Here is a 21,190-nt window from a genome sequence, read left to right on the forward strand (position 1 = left end):
ACTTTCATCATGGTCTTTATCGACATAAGGTTTCCAATAATCACATCTTGTTCTGCCTTAGGTACAAACTAGTATCAAAAAGAGCATTAACAAACCAGTTATTGTGTATTATAGCTCTAGTTCTTGATCCATGGAGTGTATACTGTTAAGATCTGTGATTCAGTCCTCAGAACAGTTGACTCTGCCCGTATATATTACTGTTAATATTTTGCACAAACAGGTGAACATACAAATTCTCACAAAATCACAGAATTTTCTAGGTTGGAAGAGACCTCAAGGTCATCGAGTCCAACCTCTGACCTAACGCTAACAGTCCCCACTAAACCATTTCCCTAAGATCTACATCTAAACGTCTTTTAAAGACCTCCAGGGATGGTGACTCCACCACTTCCCTGGGCAGCCTGTTCCAGTGCCTCACAACCCTTTCAGTGAAGAAGTTCTTCCTAACATCTAACCTAAAACTCCCCTGGCTCAACTTAAGCCCATTCCCCCTCGTCCTGTCACCAGGCACGTGGGAGAACAGACCAACCCCCACCTCGCTACAGCCTCCCTTGAGGTACCTATAAAGAGCGATAAGGTCGCCCCTGAGCCTCCTCTTCTCCAGGCTGAACAAGCCCAGCTCCCTCAGCCGCTCCTCGTAGGACTTGTTCTCCAGGCCCCTCACCAGCTTTGTCGCCCTTCTCTGCACCCGCTCAAGCACCTCCATGTCTTTCTTGTAGCGAGGGGCCCAAAACTGAACACAGTACTCGAGGTGCGGCCTCACCAGAGCTGAGTACAGGGGGACGATCACCTCCCTAGCCCTGCTGGTCACACCGTTCCTGATACAAGCCAGGAAGGTGTTGGCCTTCTTGGCCACCTGAGCACACTGCTGGCTCATATTCAGCCGACTATCCACCATCACTCCCAGGTCCTTCTCTGCCAGGCAGCTCTCCAACCATTCCTCTCCCAGCCTGTAGCTCTGCTTGGGGTTATTGCGCCCCAGGTGCAGGACCCGGCACTTGGCCTTGTTGAACTTCATGCAGTTGACCTCAGCCCATCGGTGCAGCCTATCCAGATCCTCCTGCAGAGCTTTCCTACCCTCAAGCAGATCGACACACGCACCTAACTTGGTGTCATCTGCGAACTTACTGAGGGTGCACTCGATGCCCTCGTCCAGATCATCAATGAAGATATTAAAGAGGACCGGCCCCAGCACCGAGCCCTGGGGGACACCACTAGTGACTGGCCTCCAACTGGACTTGGCTCCATTCACCACGACTCTTTGGGCCCGGCTATCCAGCCAGTTTCTAACCCAACGAAGCGTGCGCCAGTCCAAGCCAAGAGCAGCCAGTTTCTTGAGGAGAATGCTGTGGGAGACGGTGTCAAAAGCCTTGCTGAAGTCAAGGTAGACCACATCCACAGCCTTTCCCTCATCCACCCAGCGCGTCACTCTGTCATAGAAGGAGATCAGGTTCGTCAGGCATGACCTGCCTTTCATAAAGCCATGCTGACTGGGCCTGATCGCCTGCTTCCCCTGCAAGTGCTGCATGATGACTCTCAGGAGGATCTGCTCCATGAGCTTCCCTGGCACTGAGGTCAAACTGACAGGCCTGTAGTTTCCCGGGTCTGCCCTCCGGCCCTTCTTTCACACTATTCATACTAATTTAAAATTGTTTCTCTTTGGATACAATTTCATTAGCAAAAATAGTATATAGTCATTTTTATGTCACCTGTTTTCTCTTTCATATGGAAAACGTTTTTGCATTACACATTTTTGCCTTACACATTCATGGAAATAAGAAGTCACCTCGCCCTACATGATCAAACATGATTCCTTGCACTTGCAGAGTTCAAGAATGAATTTCACATTTACTGGATGGATTTTCCTTTACACCTCTTGGATATTTTGAAAGTTTTCCAGGAGTCTTTTTTTTCATAATCTTTATAGTTGCTGGCATAGACATTAACAATATGTAGCATGTTTCACTTTTACGAACCGATAGCAAGTGGATGCCACTCGTTAGGTTGAGCTTGCAAGAGGTAAGGCAGATAAATAAAACAACAGCAAAAGAACAGCTAATTGAAGTCACAAATGTAGAGACTATTACAAAGGCAGAATCACTACACAGTATGGGAAATCAGATTCCAGAAACTGAAGATATGGGATATCATTCTGCAAGCTTCCTACTTCAAACTTGGTTTTGGAGGTCATCTATTGTAATGGCAGTGGTATTTAAATCACCATAGAATCATAGAACCATTAAGGTTGGAAAAGACCTGCAAGATCATCAGGTCTTCAAGACCACCACTTTCCTGGCAGCCCATTCCAATGCCTGAAGAGGGTATTGGAATGGGCTGGAATGGGAGGATTTCTGAGAAGAAATGTCTCCTAATTTCTAACCTAAACCTCCCCTGGTGCCACTTGAGGTAGTGGAAGTGTTTCTTTTCTTATGTGCGTATTTTAGTTATATTTAACACTTGGCTGCCATGTCTGAATGGTATAAAGACAGCCATTACACCAAAGAACGACAATTTTTGTAACTTTAAGTTCAAAGTCAAGATATATAATATTTTCATTAATAAGAAAATAAAAACAGACATTTTATGCTAAGAAAACATAGATGAGAATAAGGTTGCATATTTTATTAAAAAAAACACCCTTGTGATAGTTTAGTAAAGCACAGTATTCTTTTCAGATATGATATCACAGTCTGTGATTTGTATCTTTAATACTAAGAAAGAAATCTGTAGGAGCCAGATAAACATGTGAAGACTCTGCAGATGTAAAACTGGGAGAGAATATAACAATGAGTTGCCAATTATATGCCCTTTGTATGGAAGTCGTTCATGTATCTCTATGCTTTTCTGGTAACTTCCAATTGTGCATTAGGTTCAAATAGCTACTAAGTATTAGAGACAATGTCTCTGATTAAGAGAATATTTGCATTCAAAAAAAAAAAAAAAAAAAAAAAAAGGTTGAATTCTGCAAAAATGAATTGATTTATTGAAGTACTTTCAAATGAGAAAATTTTGATTCTATCTAGCTCACCTAGGATATGCTCAGCTAGTTAGAAGAGTTGGAGAAGATGAACAAGTGACCTTACTATAAAAATTGAAAATAAATCAAAGTTCAGAAATTAAGCCTGCAACCTTTTGGCATGCTAAACTGATCCAATAAAGTCAGAATTAGTGAAAAAAAAAAGTTTTAAATTCTGTCGTTACATGTGGTCATTGAAAGCACTAGGACTGACTGAAATGTATAGATAAACCTGTAGCAGCTAATAGTATTGGTCACTATTCTACATTTGAAAGCACGATGTTGTTGTATTGTACTTTAACATATAAGCTGCCACTGATCATAAGCAATATCTGACATTCAAAGAAGGTGTTAGCACAGATCCTATGAAGAGTTGCCAGCTAAACTATAGTGAGAAGCTCCCCTCTCCCCCCCTCCAATCCCCCCCCCCCCCCCCCCCCCCAAAAAAAAAAAAGTATTGATTTTCATAACAAAGCTGTTATCACTTCTGATATTGCTGGGTGTGGAATGAGTTCAGAAGCTGAACAGCAGTTACTTTCACTTCTGATGAAAGCATGTTTGCAGAATAGAGGACACATACCTGTGTAGCTGAGAAAATTTTAAAACCTCTTCCTAAGACCATGATTCCAAAAGAGACGAATCTTGAAGCGCAGCATCTCTCTTGGTTCCACCTGCTGTGCCACTAGCATTACCCTACATGAACCTATTACTTCTTGAGGTACGGATGCTGTCTGTCTGTATATAGAAGAATGCCAAATAAAATTTTCAGTGACAGTCAGAACCTTCATAGAAGAACTAACACTTCTTCCTTTGAGATGCTGTCATTTCTGTCATTGTTTATTTATGAAATAAAAAAAGTGGCAGATGAAAGCATGGTGTCTTCCACCCATACAGTTTTGAATATTAGAAGATTATGATACTCACTTCTGCAAAATGTATAAATATAATTCTGCTCCCTGAAAAGAGGGGGTTGTTTTGACCTCATAGACATGACCTCATAGATGAAAATCCTCAGTAGATTTGGACAGTGTTAAATTCATCCAGTGTTCCTATGATGTACTGGTTTTGACTGGGACTGAGTAAAGCAGCTCATGTAGTTCTGTGTTTTCAATTTGTGACCACACCAGTGCTGATAACACACTGATGTTTCAGCTGTGGCAGAGCAGTGCTCACACAGTGCCAAGTTTTTTTCTACTTCTCATGGTGCCCTACCATCGAGGTACCTGGGAGTGCACTAGAAGCTGGGAGGGGACAGCCAGGACAGCTGGCCCAAATGGGCCAAAGGGATGTCCCTTACCACATGGCATCACGTGCGACAATAAAACTGAGGGAAAGAAGGAGGAAAGGGGGGACATTTGGAGACATGGCATTTATCTTCCCAAAGAGCCATTCCAGATGATGGCCTCTGCTCTCCTGGAAATGGTTGAACGTGCCAGTGGGAAGCAGTGAATGGATTCCTTGGTTGCTCTGCTGGTACGCACAGCTTCTGCTAGAGCTGTCTTCTGCTTCAGCTCAAGCTTCTGCTTGAGCTGTCATCTCAATGCAGGAGTTTTTGCACTGATACATTTCTGACCTGTCCAGCTGGGAGGGAAGTAGTCAGGGAGTGGCTTTGTGGGACTGATCTGCCAGTCAGTGTTAATGTGTGACTGTGGGTACCTATTTAAGACTTGGGAGGATTGACCTTAGCTGGCTGCCAAACCTCAACCTAGTTGCTGTCTCATGCTACCTCCTCAACAGGACAAAGGGAGCAAATAAGAAGAAAAAGTCAGGGGTTGAGATGAAGACAGGGAGATCACTTACCAATTACAGTTATAGGCATGGCAGACTTGACTTGAGGAAACTTTATTTTTTAACTGGCAATTAAAATAGATGTGGAAAGGTGGAAACAAAGACAAAGTTAATACACCTTCCCCTGCATCCCCTTCTCCCAGGTTCAACTCAACTCCTTAATTCCCAGCTCCTCTGCCTCCCCCAGCAGCACTGGGGGATGTGGTAGTTGCAGTCAGTCCGTAACAGTTTGTGGCTGTCGCTACTTTCACCTCATGCTTTTTCCTGCTCTGCCATGGGATCCATCTCACAGGCTGCAGTACTTAAGAAAATATCCACCTGCTCCAGCATGGGGTTTCCCATGGTCTGCAGGTTGCATAGCCACTCCACCGTGGTCTCTCCGTGGGCTGCAGGGGGTCTCCTCTCTGGTACCTGGAGCACCTCTGACCCATCCTTCTTCTCTGACGTTGGTGCTTTTACTGCTGTTTCTCCTGCTTTGTTTTTCTCAATCCTTTCTGCCTTTTTAGACTTCAAAAAAAAATCTGTTAAGGATACCAGTAATATTTAGGCATTGAAACCAAACATATTTTAATTAAATGTTAGTCTTTATTAAAATAACAGGAAAAATTAATGTTAAATAAAAATACATTTGCTGGCCTGGAAAGCCATGTTTCCAAATGTTATTATGCAGTGCTGCTCAGATAAGAAAAAGCTAGAATTATTTGCTATTGGGAAAAAAATAATGATTAAATGATGAGTTTGAAATGTGGACTCACATTCTCAAATGTGGTAGGTTCACATTTCTGTGCTGACAAAATAGCTTGTATACTTAATCTCTGTTCTTCAACCGATTCTTTTACATCCAGAATGAAACTATAGAATTATCTGGAGTTGTACCAGTGAAAATGAAAAAACATTTTTCTGAAGATGTACAGAATAAATTCCCTGCTGCTTTACTACTGTGAGATGACAAATTTGACATATTCTGTGATTTCTCAGCACTCTGGTCTTCCTCTGTGGCAATTTAGCACTCACCAGTTCTCTGTTTTGAGAGCCGTGAACATACCGGTTTGTCCCTTTCAAAGAACATGTTCAATCATGAACATATTTAACTTTATACAAGTATAAACTGCATAGTCTTTCTCCAACTTAAAAAAAAAAAAAAAAGACAATGATATATGCTACTCCAGACCTTTTTACTTGATTATCCTTGACACTTGTGTGGTTGAGAAAAATGGTTTTAGAAGAAACAGAAGGAAAAGATAGTCAAATTTTCATTTTAATCTGCTTTCAGTGGTACTTCTGCATTTTTTTTTATCCTGTCCAAAAAGCAGCTAAGTTGCACTAATCTGGAAGATGAATCAGTTATGATTCTTGGCAAAAATTACTGACATTATAAGACACAAAATTCCCACAGGGCATGCAAAATTTTCTCTAATGATCATCTGTAATAATCATAACTTCAATTCTAAGAGTCTATCTGCCAGAATATTCTTTATCTATCTAAAGAATATCTGTCTAAATATAATATCTATCTAAAGAATAAGGAATATAGATCCTGTATCTATATAATATACACATATTATATTTTGAAATGTTACTGAGGGAACGCTATCTTTTAACTTATGGCTGAGGTTTTAAGTTTTAGTGTTTATTTTGATTCTGGTATCGATGCTGTCTTCAACAGCTGTTAATAGCTAGGCTTTCCAAGAGAAAAAAAAAAAAAAAAAAAGTGCAGGCTTTGTACAGAACATATGTTTTACTTTTTAGAATTGTAGATGTGTCTTCAAATATATCAGAAGAACTTTTATAATAACTCAGGTAATATGCCAAATTAGTAGTAACTGGAGATGCTCAAAAAGTTTCTGTTTAACTTTATTTTGTTTATGATGGCAACCTTAAGCTTTCATTTACTACTAAAATTATCCTCCAAGTCATCCTAAAATAATCTTCAAAAGAAAGATATCTATCAAAAAAGTTGACTTGGTATGACAATGGAACATCTGGAAACTGGGAAGTTTAAACATTATAGATATTTTCCTGTGCTTTGCAGTTCAGATGTTCATTTCCTTAAGTGAATGAGATTCTGCACATGAATAAATTGGAGAGAGTCCAATGCATGGATAATGGATCTAGGGTATTACACTGCTGACAGGATAATCAAAAGAACTTAGTTCTCTAGTATTAAAAAAGAAAGAGGTAGTATGTCAGTTTTTTTTTTCTTTATTCAAGGAAAAAGGTAGCTTATAATTTGTGAAGTAACTTGCATTGGACTACTGTTCTTTAACCACTGCTGTGAGCTTTAGAATAAGAATGTATGGCATTAGAAAATGCACTTAACTGCATTACCTGATGGCTGAACATTGCTTAGAGAGATTCTGGTCCAACCTGAAAAAATACCTTTTTGAATTATATTACGTATAAAGCTGATACTGCTTTGAGATAGAGGACAAGACAAAATGTCTTCCTGAAATCCTTTCTAAGTGACTCTGATTAATGCTTATTCATGAGGTACTTCAACATAGTAACAAAAAACAAGTTGGGGTGAAGTGGGGATGAACAGGGAGAATGAAATACTTGAATTATGGTATGGGAAACTGCAAATGTGATATATCTTCCGATGGCATTGATTATGTCAACACTTCCATTTCCCCTACAGAACAAAGAGAACCTGGGCTTGGACTTTTTAAAGTGTTTTTCTTACAAGTGCATGATTAAAGTATATGTGTTTTGTATTTTCTAATTCACTCTAGCAATAAAATAAAATAAAGAATAAAGAACATTTCTGTGAATTCAAATGTGATTCCTCCCAAAAAAGTTTTTGAAAAAATCTGGCTAAGGTGTTGCTAAAAATCAAAGCTTTAATGAAAGGAATAACTGGGTGTATTTACTTAAAGGTGTTTTCTCAGAAGGGTCCAAACAGCATTAGGTGCTGCCTTCCAACAGCCAAGAGCATTTGTGTGCACAGGACAGGGTAGTCCGGGAGCAGACAGAATGCTGTAGTGTTGCATCGTCCTTTTCTCCACAGTTCACAGCTGACATTTCAGATCAGATGGAACATGAACACTATCATCTTCAATTAGAGTGAAATTACTAACACTCCGGCACAAATCATGGCAAATATATTGAGGAGAAAATACATTGCTACCATTTTTTTTTTTTAATGTTTTCTTTTCATATATAAACAGAATAGAATCCAGAAAATCTTCACTTCCTTCTGACATTAGCATTTATTACTGTGGTTTGAATCTATCATGATTCAGTGAGTAACTTATGATCATCCACAGAAATTCATTGACTGTAAAAGATTGGAGACGGTTTTCTGCATAATGAATAATTTGTTCTTCTTAGTGCAAGGACACAATGTATTTTGCATTCAGTACAAAAGTAGGTTAGAGTCCTGTCTTTACTAGGCAGAAATGCACAGGGCAGAATACAGCAAGCATGAAGGTCCAAAAATCCACAATGGTTTATGTTATGGCAGTTTGTGCTAATCATACTAATTGTGGCATACAAGTTATTTTCTGTAGATATGTTTACGAATGAAAGGGAAGTTGGGAACACATCAAACAGTTAGACAAAGCTTTTTTTTTTTTTTTTTTTTTAATTGGTCTGCTTCTGGAACAGAGGCACAGAAGAAAAATCATTTTCCAGAGCACCTTATTGATACTCATAATTGTGAGAATAGTGTATCACAAATGCTGCATTGAATTGGGAGATGCATAACAAAGCAATTTCTCTATGCTATAGAGAAATCATCTATACCTTGATGAAGTAATGTGTTAAATCCTCCATTCTGTGTACACAGGTACTGTGCGTAGATGTGATACCGTCCTGTTACTCAGGGACTCTTTCGGTTATTCCTTGTGTGGAATATTCTTTGTTGGATAATATTTTCCTTATTTCTGGTTCAGGATTAACAGATTTCTTTCCACTAAATGAGGTGTCCTAATAACAGCTCATAAACAAGAAAATGTTGAACAACAGTGAAGGATAAAATAAAGGAGGGAAGTGTAAATGTATTAATTTCTCAGCATATAGTTTTAGTTTGTGGTGAGATTTTCATAGTTCTATTGCTAACTTTGTTAATAGCTGGATGTGTAGGGCAATTCAGACTGATACAGTTCTGAATGAGTCAACTTTGCAGAGCTTGTGTTTATACACAAGTGGAACTGTTAATTAGGTAGTGTTCTCTTTTTTGATGACATTTAATTTCTATTTCTCAGATAGTTGTATCCATGATTTTATCATATTGACTAGGTGTATTCTAAGGTAATTGACTAAAATAGCTTAACAAAGTTCACAAACATTTATTTGCTGAAGATATGGGCAGGAGACAGCAGCGTCCTTTTTTGGAGAGTTTCTATGGAGGGATTTCTAGAACTCTGCTGTTCTTTCAGCATTGTTTTCTGCAAATTATATACGTTCAGTACACAGCACATATTTTTTAAAGAAAGTAATAGGAAATATTTTTTGCAAACTATGAGAATGCCAATGTAATCCTCCTATAATGACTAATATTTTTTTTTGGTGTAGGATGCCTAGCTGCTAAAGGCAGAATTGGCCTTTCTCCCATCCCTGAAGTTTCTCCATTCTCCTGGGAACCAGCATGAGCTTAGTAACAAATGTAACAAATGTGCACTCTTCTGATATATTTCAGCAACTGTTTCCAAATTATGATGCCTGAATAAACTTACTAACTTATTTATTGCAGTCTCCTATTACTTGTCAGGTGGAGGACTGCTGTTTAGATTGTGATCACCCATTTATAGGTATGAAAGAAGCTGCTTTCAAGTGTGTGCCTTGTGTTCAGTGCATCCTGAGCATAATAGCAATTTCTTTAGCAACTGGAAGCACCGGACCTGCTTGCCACTGGTTTCAAGCACAGAGAAATTATTGACATAGGGATGTCTTCCTCTGTGTTTAATATAAGAGATTGTGACTGTTAGTACTTGTTAAAATGCCTTTTAGCAGTCAGTAGAACTTCACTGAAGACCTGTTAACACAGGTAGCAGCTAATCACCTAATTATATGAATAGCTACTGTTCTCCTTTAATGCTTTCCAGAGACGTTTTCTATAAAACTATTAAAAGTTCACAAAACCTTATTAAGAAGAAGATATTGTGGTGTTAATAGTAGTGAAGACATTTGGTTTTAACAGTTTGATAGGAGTGTGAAGAGTTGGTTATAGAAACTTACCCTTATAGATACCTACTTGACTTAAGACAAAAAGTGTGCATATAAATGTAATATGTCTGTATGTATTTCAATCCCCTATGTAACTTGTTAGAACTAAGCACAGGACTTTTTGCCAAACCTCACACAGCAGTATTACAGAGTCCCAGAATGACTGAGGTTGGAGGCTCCTCAGGAGTTCAGCTAGCCCAAGTTCCTCGGTCAAAGCAGGGCCACCTAGAGCAGGTTATACAGGACTGCATCTGGATGGGTTTTAACTGTCTCCAGGGACAGAGACTCCTCCATAAACTCTTGGGGCAAGTTGTTTTGATGTTCAACCACCCTCACATTAAAAAGTCTTTTTCTTAAATTTGCATGGAATTTTCTCATTTTCAGTTTGTACCTGTTTCCTCTTGTCCTGCCACTGTACACCCCAGATGTCTGGGCATCTACCTCTATCTTCTTTATGCTCTCCTGTCAAGTATTTTTCCATATGGCTAACTTGCCCCCCTGAGCCTTCTCTTCACTTCTCTAGGTTCAACAGTCGTACCACTCTCAGCCACTTCTAGGTCACATAGGTCACATTCCCCGGTCTGTTCATCATCTCTTTGGTCTTTTGCTGGACTCACTCCAGTATGTCCGTGTTTCTCAGGGAAGACAGGACATACTTCTACTGGGCAGCCCAGGACTGGATACAGCACTTCAGATGTCCCTCACCAGGACTGATTAGAGGGGAAGGGTCACTTCCCTTAGCCTACTGTCATGGTTCTCCTAACGCACCCCAGGAGGCAGTTGGCCTTCTCTACTGCAAGAGCACATTGCTGGCTGAGGTTCAACTTGCAGTCCACAGGACCCACAGGTCCTTCTCTATAGACCTGCTTACCAACCAGCCATCACTCAGCATCTACTGGTGCCTGGTGTCATTCCTCGTCAGTGCAGGTTTTTGTTGTTCTTGCTGCTGAACTTCACAATCTGTTTCTCCATCCTTCTGAGGCTCATCTGAAGGGCTGCACAACCATTTGGCATATCAGTCACTCCTGCCTGTTTTCTGTCATCAGCAAACTTGCTGAGAGTGTACTCTGCCCCATCATCCAGATAACTGAAGAAAAAGTTGAACACTATTGGCTATAGTATGGAGTCCTGGGGTTCTTCATTAGTGCCTGGCCTCCAGATGGAGGCCAGTGATTACATGTGGCATTTTTTATCACACACAGAATTATTGTGAAATAATAAATGATTTCTTTATTTACATCTTTGTTTCACAGAGCAAATAAAACTGTATTGGGAATATTAGTAGGTATTAACAAAATTGCTTATACTTCAACTACACTTAAGTAATCCTGTGAAACATTCTCATTGGGGAGACTGAATTCAATAGAAAACTGGTAGTGGCAAAAACAGGTAGAATTTACTAGAATTACCATATACAAGGAAATAATGCTTCACTTTAAAGTAGTTCCCTTTAAAGTAGCAAGACTGATTTCATTCACTCGGTTGAGTCAAATTGACTTTGACACATAGTTCAGAGAAGGTTAAAACATTTTTACATTCCATTACATATTGGTACAGTACTTGTTCTAGGTGAACTTTTCAAATTGCTCTGTTCCATACTCTCAAGCAATTCATCTGGCCACATAGAACCAAGTTAAAGAAGTTAAAGAGATGTTAAAGATACCTGTGTAATTTTCATCACTGAACATTTATGGAGTGCAAAAATTTGTTTATCCGTGTACTGGCCTAAACTAAAAGACCTGCATCTCTTTGAAGGAGCACCATTAATGAATAAATCTGCTTTGTTTAAGTCTGCTTTGCTTTCTAAAATGAAAGGGATTTAAGATGTTATTTCATTCTGTCATTTCTTACAATTGAACTGGTTTTGTGAGACAACTAAAACTAAAATCATTACATTTCTGTATACCAATCAAGTAATGTAGTGAGCATTCAAGTTTAACAAATACATGTGGAAAAATCTACCTTTTCTATAAAAAAAAAGAACTTTACTGTTGTTTTCAGAAGTTTACACCCTTTTCTGATATCCTTAATGTATAGACCTTATAGGAAAAGCAGAAGTTGCTTGCCTGCAGTTCCACTTCTGAGCATGGATTATGGAAGTCTGCAATGGAGAGATTATTTTAAACTATTTCTTTCTACAGAAGAATAATAATTTGTTTTAATCCTTCTATATCTATAATTAAAAAATGATTGTGATCTTTCTGATAAATTTTATTTATTATTACAAAGTTAAGATTAGCAATGTGTATAGGCCATGTACTTTTTTTTTTTTTTTTTTTTTAACAGTATTTTACATATCTGAATATAATTGTATTCTGTGATTTTGAGAAAGGGCACTTTTATGCTTGGATACAGAAAGTGAGGTGATCTCTTACAGTATAACTGGACAGAAACAGTCTGTTGGGGAAGTGATTGGAGAGTCAGAATTTCTGCTGTAAATCTTACTGCGTTATGAGATATTGGAAGAAGTACCTTTTGTTTTTATTTTTTGGTGCTGTGTAAATGTAGAATTGATGGATATTTTGAAAGCAACCTTTGGCACTCACTATGGGTCAAATCCAGTATATCACCTAGCTGTGGTATGGATCCATTTGCAGCTTTCCTTACATACCTGATCTCTGACTTGAGTGGTCTCTTGTGGATTGATGGGTGTTGTGGGCTCAGAGCCCACATTAGAGATCCATCACTGTATTGGTTTATGTGGCAAGGGGAGTGGCAGGAAGGGAAGTTTATGTGGGGGAGCTGCAGGGGTGGCCTCTGTGAGCAGAGCCCAGCAGCTGCCCCATGTCGGAGCAGAGCCAGCTCCAGCTGCTCTAAAAGGGACCCATCGCTGGCTAGAGCCGAGCCATGAGCGATGCTGGGTGGGCCTCTGGGAGAGCAGAGTTAAGGGAGGGAAAGAAGTGCTGGGCAACAGCAGCTGGGAGAGAGGGGTGAGGGCCAGCCCTGTAGCCCCCACGGGCAGTGCAGCAGGAGGGCAGGAGGTGCTGCAGGCAGGCAGCAGCAGTTCCCCTGCAGGCTGTGCAGGGAGAGGCCCCTGGTGGAGCAGGTCATCCCCCTGCAGCCCATAGGTCCCACATGGAGCAGATCTCCACGCTGCAGCCCCCCCATGGGTGGAGGAGCCCCCGGTGGAGCAGGTGGATGTGGCCTGGAGGAGGCTGCGGCCCATGGAGAGCCCCCGCAGGAGCAGGCCCTGGGCCGGAGCTGCAGCCCCTGGAGAGAAGCCCACACTGGAGCAGGGGATCTGGGGGGAGCTGCCGCCCACCCGTGGGGGACCCGTGCTGGAGCAGTTTGCTCCTGGGGGATGGATGGACCCCATGGTATGGAGCTGTGTGGGAGCAGTTCTTGAAGAGCTGCTGACTGTGGGCAGCCCCCACAGGCTCAGTTTGGGAAGGACGTCATCCCATGGGAGGGACCACGCGTGGAGCAGGGGCAGAGAGTGACTGAGAAGAACAGTGGAGACGAAGCACTGGGAACAGACCGCAGCCCCCATTCCCTGTATTCCTCTGTACTGTTTGGGAGGAGGAAGTGGAAGAGGGTGGATGGGGGGAAGGTGTTTTTAGTTTCTCACAGCTCTAGCTTGTTATTAAAAGGTTAAAAAAAAAAAAAATATTAATCTCCCTATGCTGAGTCTGTTTTGCCCATGACAATAACTGCTGAGTGATCTGCTTTCCTATCTCAACCCCTGAGCTTTTTCATTGTACTTTCTCCCCCTGTTCTGTTGAGGAGGGAGAGTGAGAGAACGGTTGTGGTGGAGTTCGGCTGCCCAGTAGGGTAAAACCACCACAATCATGATGTGAGAGTTTTGTAGAACATTGTATTTGCTTTGTCTCTGAGTGTTTTTAAATTAGCACTTCCACAAGGCTAAACATCTTGAAATTCCTACAAAACAGTTGGAGGTTGAAAAAAGTTAGTAACATTTGGAGTATTGGTCATGACCTTTCATCATTCTGCAGGCTCTTTTTTTTTTTTTTTTTTTATTGGTGGAGGAGAACTGATGAAAATCACTTCTAAGGCACAGAATTTCTGTAATGCCTGTATTTTCATATTCATATAAACTGAAACGTAAAAGTTTATGCATTCTGATGAGAGAAGGAGTTTTGAGAATCTTATCAAGTAGAGATAAAGCACTGACGGCATTAAACTAGGATGCTACTTAGTGTCTTTGCTAACTATGGTGCATTGTGCAAATTAACTAAAGTAAGAAGCTTTGGGCCCCTTACCAAGGTCAGTCTCCTAATAAGAGTGTGAGCCTATTTTAAGAAACTGGTAGAAACTGGTCCTGCGGATGGACAAGAACTAAGGAGCAGCTGAGTCTGCGCAAAGACAAGAGGTCAACTAGAGGTGACGAGGAAGAGTCATCAGTCTTCATCCCCATGACCTCCAATGACCACCACCAGGAGACACTGCGTAAGTGCAGATGGGAGGAGCTTATGGAAATGACTCATTGGAACTAATTTTAATATGAAGCAGGGACAGGTTATGAATATGTATAGGCGTATTGTAAAACTTCATGCATATGTAACTCTTTACTGCATATAACCAAGGCAAGTTGCCACGTCAGGGGTGCACGACTTTGGAGGGACTACCCCCTGTGCTGCCCAGTGCTAAACATAAACGACATAAACATACCTACTTTACAATCTTACTGATTGTGGAGTCTGTTTTCCACAAGTCACTGAAGAGAAGATAAATACAAGTTTAAACCACACAAAAATATAGGTCTTAAAAGTGACTATTGCATAATTCTGAATTCATATACTTATTCACCTGAACATCATAGGATATGTATGGTGAAATACATGTAGGTACAGACATAGATGGAATATAGGACTAAAACTTCTGTAAATTAAAGACCACAGACTTGCCCATAAAACCTAGACTTTTTTTTTTTTTTTTTTTTTTTTCAGTTTAACCCAATCTGAAATTACTGGTAATAAAGGAAGAAGTTTAATGATCTAAGTTTTGTAGGGTGCTGAATATAAAAATCCTAAGCCATAAAATGTTATTCAAGTTTTTTTCTTTCTTATTATGATGAGTGCTAAGAAGTGTGCAGTAAGTGTTTCCTCATTACTAATTTTTTTTACAGAAGGGGAAGAAAGGATGTAAGAAGGTTTTTGTTTGTGTTTTAAGAAGTAATATTTGTACCTTAGACAGTACATTCAAAGAATTGCTTGGGGAAGGTACCCTGAGGCAAGATTGATTCCTGATACAATTTTAATTGACTTTGGTGATGTCCTAGAAGAACTAAGGTACATATATTTATGAGTGTGAGGAATTTCAGTTTATTTTCATGGTCTTATTTTTAGTGTGATGGCTAAAATATTGCTGTAGGATCTATTTGAGCATTACAAGAGCATAAGCATAGTCAAACCCTTTGAGTCCACTGATACACACAGGGTACTGTTCTTTGTTAGGGCACAGGTGGGATCTCATATTTATTGAATGATGAATCATACTTTTATTCCTTTTCAGTTTTGACCAAAGTAAAGACTCTATAGACTGATTAGAAGTTTTTCTCTTTTTCTCTATACCTGCCACTTCCTCTGAATGGATTTTCATAATGTAGATAAGAGCTGCTGGTGGCTGACATAATTTATGATAAGGCTGAAAGGTACAAATCAAAAAAAAAATTGTGATTGCTTTACTTCCCCTGAAATGCTTTCAGTATGCATTTTCTGTTCATGTATGTGGATTTAAAGAATAATGATTTTTTTCAGTGATATTACAAGGCACATTTTTTAGTAGGAATGACATCTAATGTGTCTTTGTTTCAAAGGTGAAATAGCAAATGCAAGTTCCTGATTAGAACACTTGTTGTTGGTCAGATTACATTTTCTTCAACCCAGTGTAGGCCATCAACAGTGGCAGAAAACTTTTCCAGCACACTTTGGTTTTAATTACCAAATCCACTGAAAAGCACATATAAACTCCAGATCAAACTTTTATTACACTGGAGGGCTTCCACATTTTTTTATTCTAAAGATCCAGCTCTTACAATCACATTTTCTGGAAGATGTGTACATTCTAGAAGGTAGGAAATCTCTTGCAACCTCTAATGACTATTTATTTTTCCATCAATATTCTTTTCATTTTTAATACTTCTAAAAGTACATTAATGATGCATGATTTTGTTCTTCTTCAATCAGTTATTAATCTATACAGAAGTAACACAAGTAAAGTGAAAAGAGATGCAAATAACCCTGTTATGTATTTTTAATAATTCACAGCTCTCATTTTTGTAATCCATTTTAATTATTACTTTTCTTTCTCCCATGATAAATCAACAGTCATTCTTTCTCAAGAAAAAATAAAATAAAATCCAAGTTTTACAAGAGAAAACAAAAAAGTTTATTTTATTTTATTTTATTTTATTTTATTTTATTTTATTTTATTTTATTTTATTTTATTTTATTTTATTTTAAATTTTAACATATCTATTCAAATGTTAGGAATGAGGAAATGAGCTTTACTACATTGTTTTGTATCATTAAAATATAAGAGATATGTAGCACATAGATGAACAGGTATGATTAAGAAATGTATGACTAAAGCATAACTAGTGCATTAGAGTAAATTCCTTTACTATGGAGAGGTTTTAAAGCTTTCTTGTTTTTCCAGTTATTTTGTTGTGAATATATGTATATTTTTGGAAGTTAAGTCTGACCTTTTACAAAAACTCTTCTTTTTCATCTAGGGTATTTCATTTTATTAATTTTTTTTTTTTTTTTGTAAAAAAGTTTTCTTAAAGTTGTTCAGGAGTACACTAATTATATAGAACTAAATCATTCTCATATTGATCTGGGTGGGTGATAAAAGAGTCATGCCTTCAGGTTTAATTTATTTTTTTTAGGTTACATAGGTTACATTTATAATCTGTTAGTTTTCATTTACTTTATTTTGTGGAACAGATTAAAGCAGTTACAAATAATCTGAATATTTGGGGGTTTATTTTATATTTATTTTTATATTTATTTATAAATTGGAGGATTGATACAATTTCTTGATTATTAAATTCGATAAAATATTTTTTTTATTCTGAATCTCTATTAAAAAATAAAAGTAATGTCATAAAATAGGCATTTTTATATTGTAATTTTGATTTTATACATTTTTTCCTCTGGCAGTCATTTAATCTTATATGTTTTCAATTATACATTTTTTCTTAAATAGTCAGCTGCAGTGAGGTAGGTTATAGCTATAAGCTGTTCAGTTATAGCTATAGCTCTTCAGCTACAAAGAGATTACATTTGCAAGTAGTTGTATAAAGTTCATTTGAAGACATTCACTTTGACGAAACCAACCCATTTTTTAAAGTATTTTGAATCAAACAATAATAATGATTACTGATTTGTCATGGTGCTGAATACTGACAAGTATTTTAAAAATAATGGCAGGGACCATGATTTTATTTATGTTTTTTTTTTCTCTTAAAAAAAAATAGTTTATGAGATCTAGAGGATAATTACAGTAAGGCTTTGAGTAATGTATGTGCTATTGTTACTTTTTTTAGTAGTAAAGATAATACAGATATAAGAATAATAAGATACTACAATAAAAATGAAATTACTTTTTTTCTCTTTAAGTTTCTTGCGTATATTATCATCATTGTCAAGAACTCACTTTCCTTTGTGATTTCCGTAAGTAATCACCAAAGGAAGAATCCAAAAGAGATCAAATGGTTGTCAATATGTATTCTGCAAGATAAAAGACAGAGAAATGTTGGTCAGTAACTGTTTGCAGCTCCTTTCCAGAGTAGATCCCCCCTCTCCTTCAAGCTACAGAAATCTTCAAAGGAAATGTTTCCCATTGGAATGCACTCTGTGTCTTTCCTTTCATATTGCTGTGTGAAAGGAGGAATACATTATTCCCATTTTTGTTTGATTTTGGTATTTCTAGCTGGAAATCATAGCTGGTATAAACTGAATGTTGTGGGTTATGACTGGTAAGAATATCGCAGTGTGTTTTACACATTTAGGTCTGAGTTGCAGGCATGATACACCTCTAGGAGGTTTTCAAAACACTATGGCAGCAGAGCATAGAATATCTTACTATTTTACAGTTGAATGAAATCCCTACTTCTTTCTTGCCTTGGTTCTAAGAAAACTTTACTTTGACAGGCAGTTAACTTTCAAAAAATAGTACTTTTTATAAGGTTTACACTTTTTTTTTTTGCCATTTGTTTAATGCAGTATACGTACTGTCAGGCACACCATCGAGTACATAATGCATCAGCTTTTTTAATCCCCAGTCAGTTAATTGTCTAATGCCACTTACTAATTAGTGTCATTAGCAGCTTTGGTTTGTACAATTATGAATATGATGATTTTTCTTGAGTGGTAGTCATGTTATCTGTTGCAGCGGGTTGTTTCTGATCTTCTGAGAAGATCAGTAGCAGGAGGAACAATTTAATATAAATCCTGTCGGAGAGATTGGTCTGGGCCATGGAAGTTGGATTCATATTTCAGTTCAATATGTTGATAGCAGAACCCTTTGCATCTGCATTTGCAGAACAAAAAAATGTTTAAGGTCCATTTTGCGAAAGTTTTCTTTACAAGTCTTAATGAAAATCAGAACCTGTCCATGTATTCGCTGCCTTAGATGTGAAGCTCTATGCAAAGATGGTTAAGTAGCCTCTTCATAAACCTCTTTAACCAAACAAAAGGAAGACAACAAATCTGTTGGTTTAGATTTAGAAGCGCGAGTCTCCCTGTTCTGGACTGTAAACCAGACTTGATTATGCTTAAAACATATATGGGACAGTTTGGAAAAGTTTTAGTCTTTTGTGCTGATGTCATGAATATGTAAATATTTTGTTTTCACTTTGTATAACCTCACATTAAATAATGTATCTGGTATTTTTCTGGTTTGGAGGGTGTCAAAATTGTGTGCAGCGGAAAACCCTTCTGTTTGTTTGAATTGTTTTTGTTGACCTGAAGTTGTGTTTCTTTCTGAGGCAGTTAACTAGGAAAAGAGCTACTCATCATCAGCTCTAGCTAGAGCTAGTCATCAGAAAGCACGTTATCACTTCAAGTCCAAAAAGTAAATCCCATGAGGAATTGTTACTTTTTAAAGGGCTTTTTACTGATGGTTGTAATCAATAGGGGATTTTAGTTAAATGTGTTCTGAGCAGAGACATAAACATTTGAGATAAGCAGGAAACATTTATTTTGTTTTCTGTATGCATTCACCTGTGTCTATCCTTGAAGGATTTATGTATGTTATGTGCAGCACATTCAATATGGTGATATTGTACAATCTTAGCCTAAGTACATTTGAAGCCCTTAAGGTCTTTTGCAAGAAGGAAAGAGGCAGAGGAAAAGGCAGTGTTAAAACTGCCCGATGAATACCCGATGAATATATTTGATACACTCCTCTGAAGCTGTTACACCTAATGAACATTCTGCCTGTATTTCATTCTTCCTCTACCTTCAACTGGGAGGATGGCATTAACTGTGGTGGAAGAAAAAAATGGCAGATGTTATTAAAATTGCAACTCTCAAAATGCAGCAACATCTTCTGAGAGAGACTTCAAATCCTTTATTGAATCATCTACAGAAAAAGCATGTGAAATTTAAACGAGAATTTGAAATGAGAGAGAAGACTAATTTTCTTCGCTGCAGTAGTTACAAGTTGAATGTTCTGCCTGAGGTCTGACTGCATAACATAAGACACGTATAACTTTATAAGCAAAAGGTAGGGCATCCCAGTATGCGCACGGTGCTGTAGTTGCTGCCACAAGCAATTGAGTTCAGCTTTCTGCTGTACTTCAGTGAAGTTGAAGTGTGCAGTCACTGTGCTAATCAGTATGCAGGTGATCTCTTAATCTAACCTTGCAATAATCAAGCTGGGAAAGTATCTGTCCCTCATCCCACCTAGCTCTTCAGATGCAAAACTTCGAAGCTTATTGGGGTGGTTTAAATACAAGTACATTTAAAGGTGTGATTAAAGTGTAGCATTATGTCTTTATTTTTTTATTTTTGTTTTTTCCCCTCACATTTTAAAAAAAGATAAAAGTGTTCCGAGGAAGCAGGCTAATACAGCATTAGACATCTAAATGAACAGACCAAAATGAACTAAAATTAACACTTCAATGAATAGCTTCCTAGAAAATGAAAAACCTTTCACAAAAAGAAAAAAAAAACTTAAAAAAAAAATCTGTGATGCAAACACAACACCAACAAGAACAGTTATAAAGTTACAGTGTTAAAATCAGACACTTTGCCAGATGTGAATTCAAATAGCAATGGGAACATTTATATTAAAAATAAGAAAATGTACTATGAAGTTAAGAAAAATGTATCATAAAATATGTGCATACAGGTAGGTAATATTACAGGTGAGTTTATTACAGATATAAACTTTTGAATATACGTCTGGAAAAATAGCAATTTTCTGTATGCTTTTGCATGGGGCATACATACCTTGTCTGTATGTTTGTGTGTGTGGATTTGTAGATAACCATGTTGAGGATATATTTCCTGGCTGTAATGAAGGCCAATTCTCAAATTGCCAGAGTTGTACAACTTAATCTGTAGGTGTTAACTTTCATTCTTGTGGAGAAATTAACTGACCTTTTTGGGACTGCATGTCAAAATGCAAGTCAGCCCACGGAAATCACAGCAGTTTTGGAGCATTACCTAAGAGCTTAATTTTAGATTAGCTGCTAATCCTTCACCATTCAATCAAAGAGGATCCTCTTCAACAGAGTGCAACTGTAGTGCAGACTTTGCTGAAATATCCTGATCCTAAAGCAGCTTTACTACTAGTCATTTTATTTTTAAGTTGCTTAAAAAGTCTGCTGGTGCTACTGAATTCACATTGAAACCTCTGAATATTTCTGTGGGTGTGCTGGCAGGCACTGTGCAACCATAAGCCAAAAAGAGAGATGTTGCAGTGACACTAATGACTCACATGCATTGCCCCCTTTTCTTATGTGACAGACCCTTTTAGTACTCCTTATGTACAGTTGTTCTAATATGTAACTTGCACATTCTTTGCTATTTCTTTATTTCTAAACTTACATAGTTATCTCCATTCGATGTTGAAGAAAACATTTCATAAGGGTGAAGGTTACATTTGAATGTATTGGAAGGAGGGGAGAAAAAAACATGCCTGACAGCAGTATTTATGGGAATCTTATTTGGAAGTACATGTGACATGATAGAAAGAAATTAAGGTGAAAACTACTTAATGTCATCAAAGTAGCTCTACAACTGACTG

General features: G+C 38.1%; 1 protein-coding gene across 3 annotated transcripts in view; it reads left to right on the plus strand.

Annotated features, from left to right (window-relative positions):
• LINGO2 (leucine rich repeat and Ig domain containing 2) overlaps nucleotides 1-21,190 on the plus strand; it is a 558,918-nt gene that overhangs the window by 57,641 nt on the left and 480,087 nt on the right. The window lies entirely within an intron of this gene.

Source organism: Aythya fuligula, chromosome Z (assembly GCF_009819795.1).
Source record: "Aythya fuligula isolate bAytFul2 chromosome Z, bAytFul2.pri, whole genome shotgun sequence".
NCBI classification, from domain to species: Eukaryota; Metazoa; Chordata; class Aves; order Anseriformes; family Anatidae; genus Aythya; species Aythya fuligula.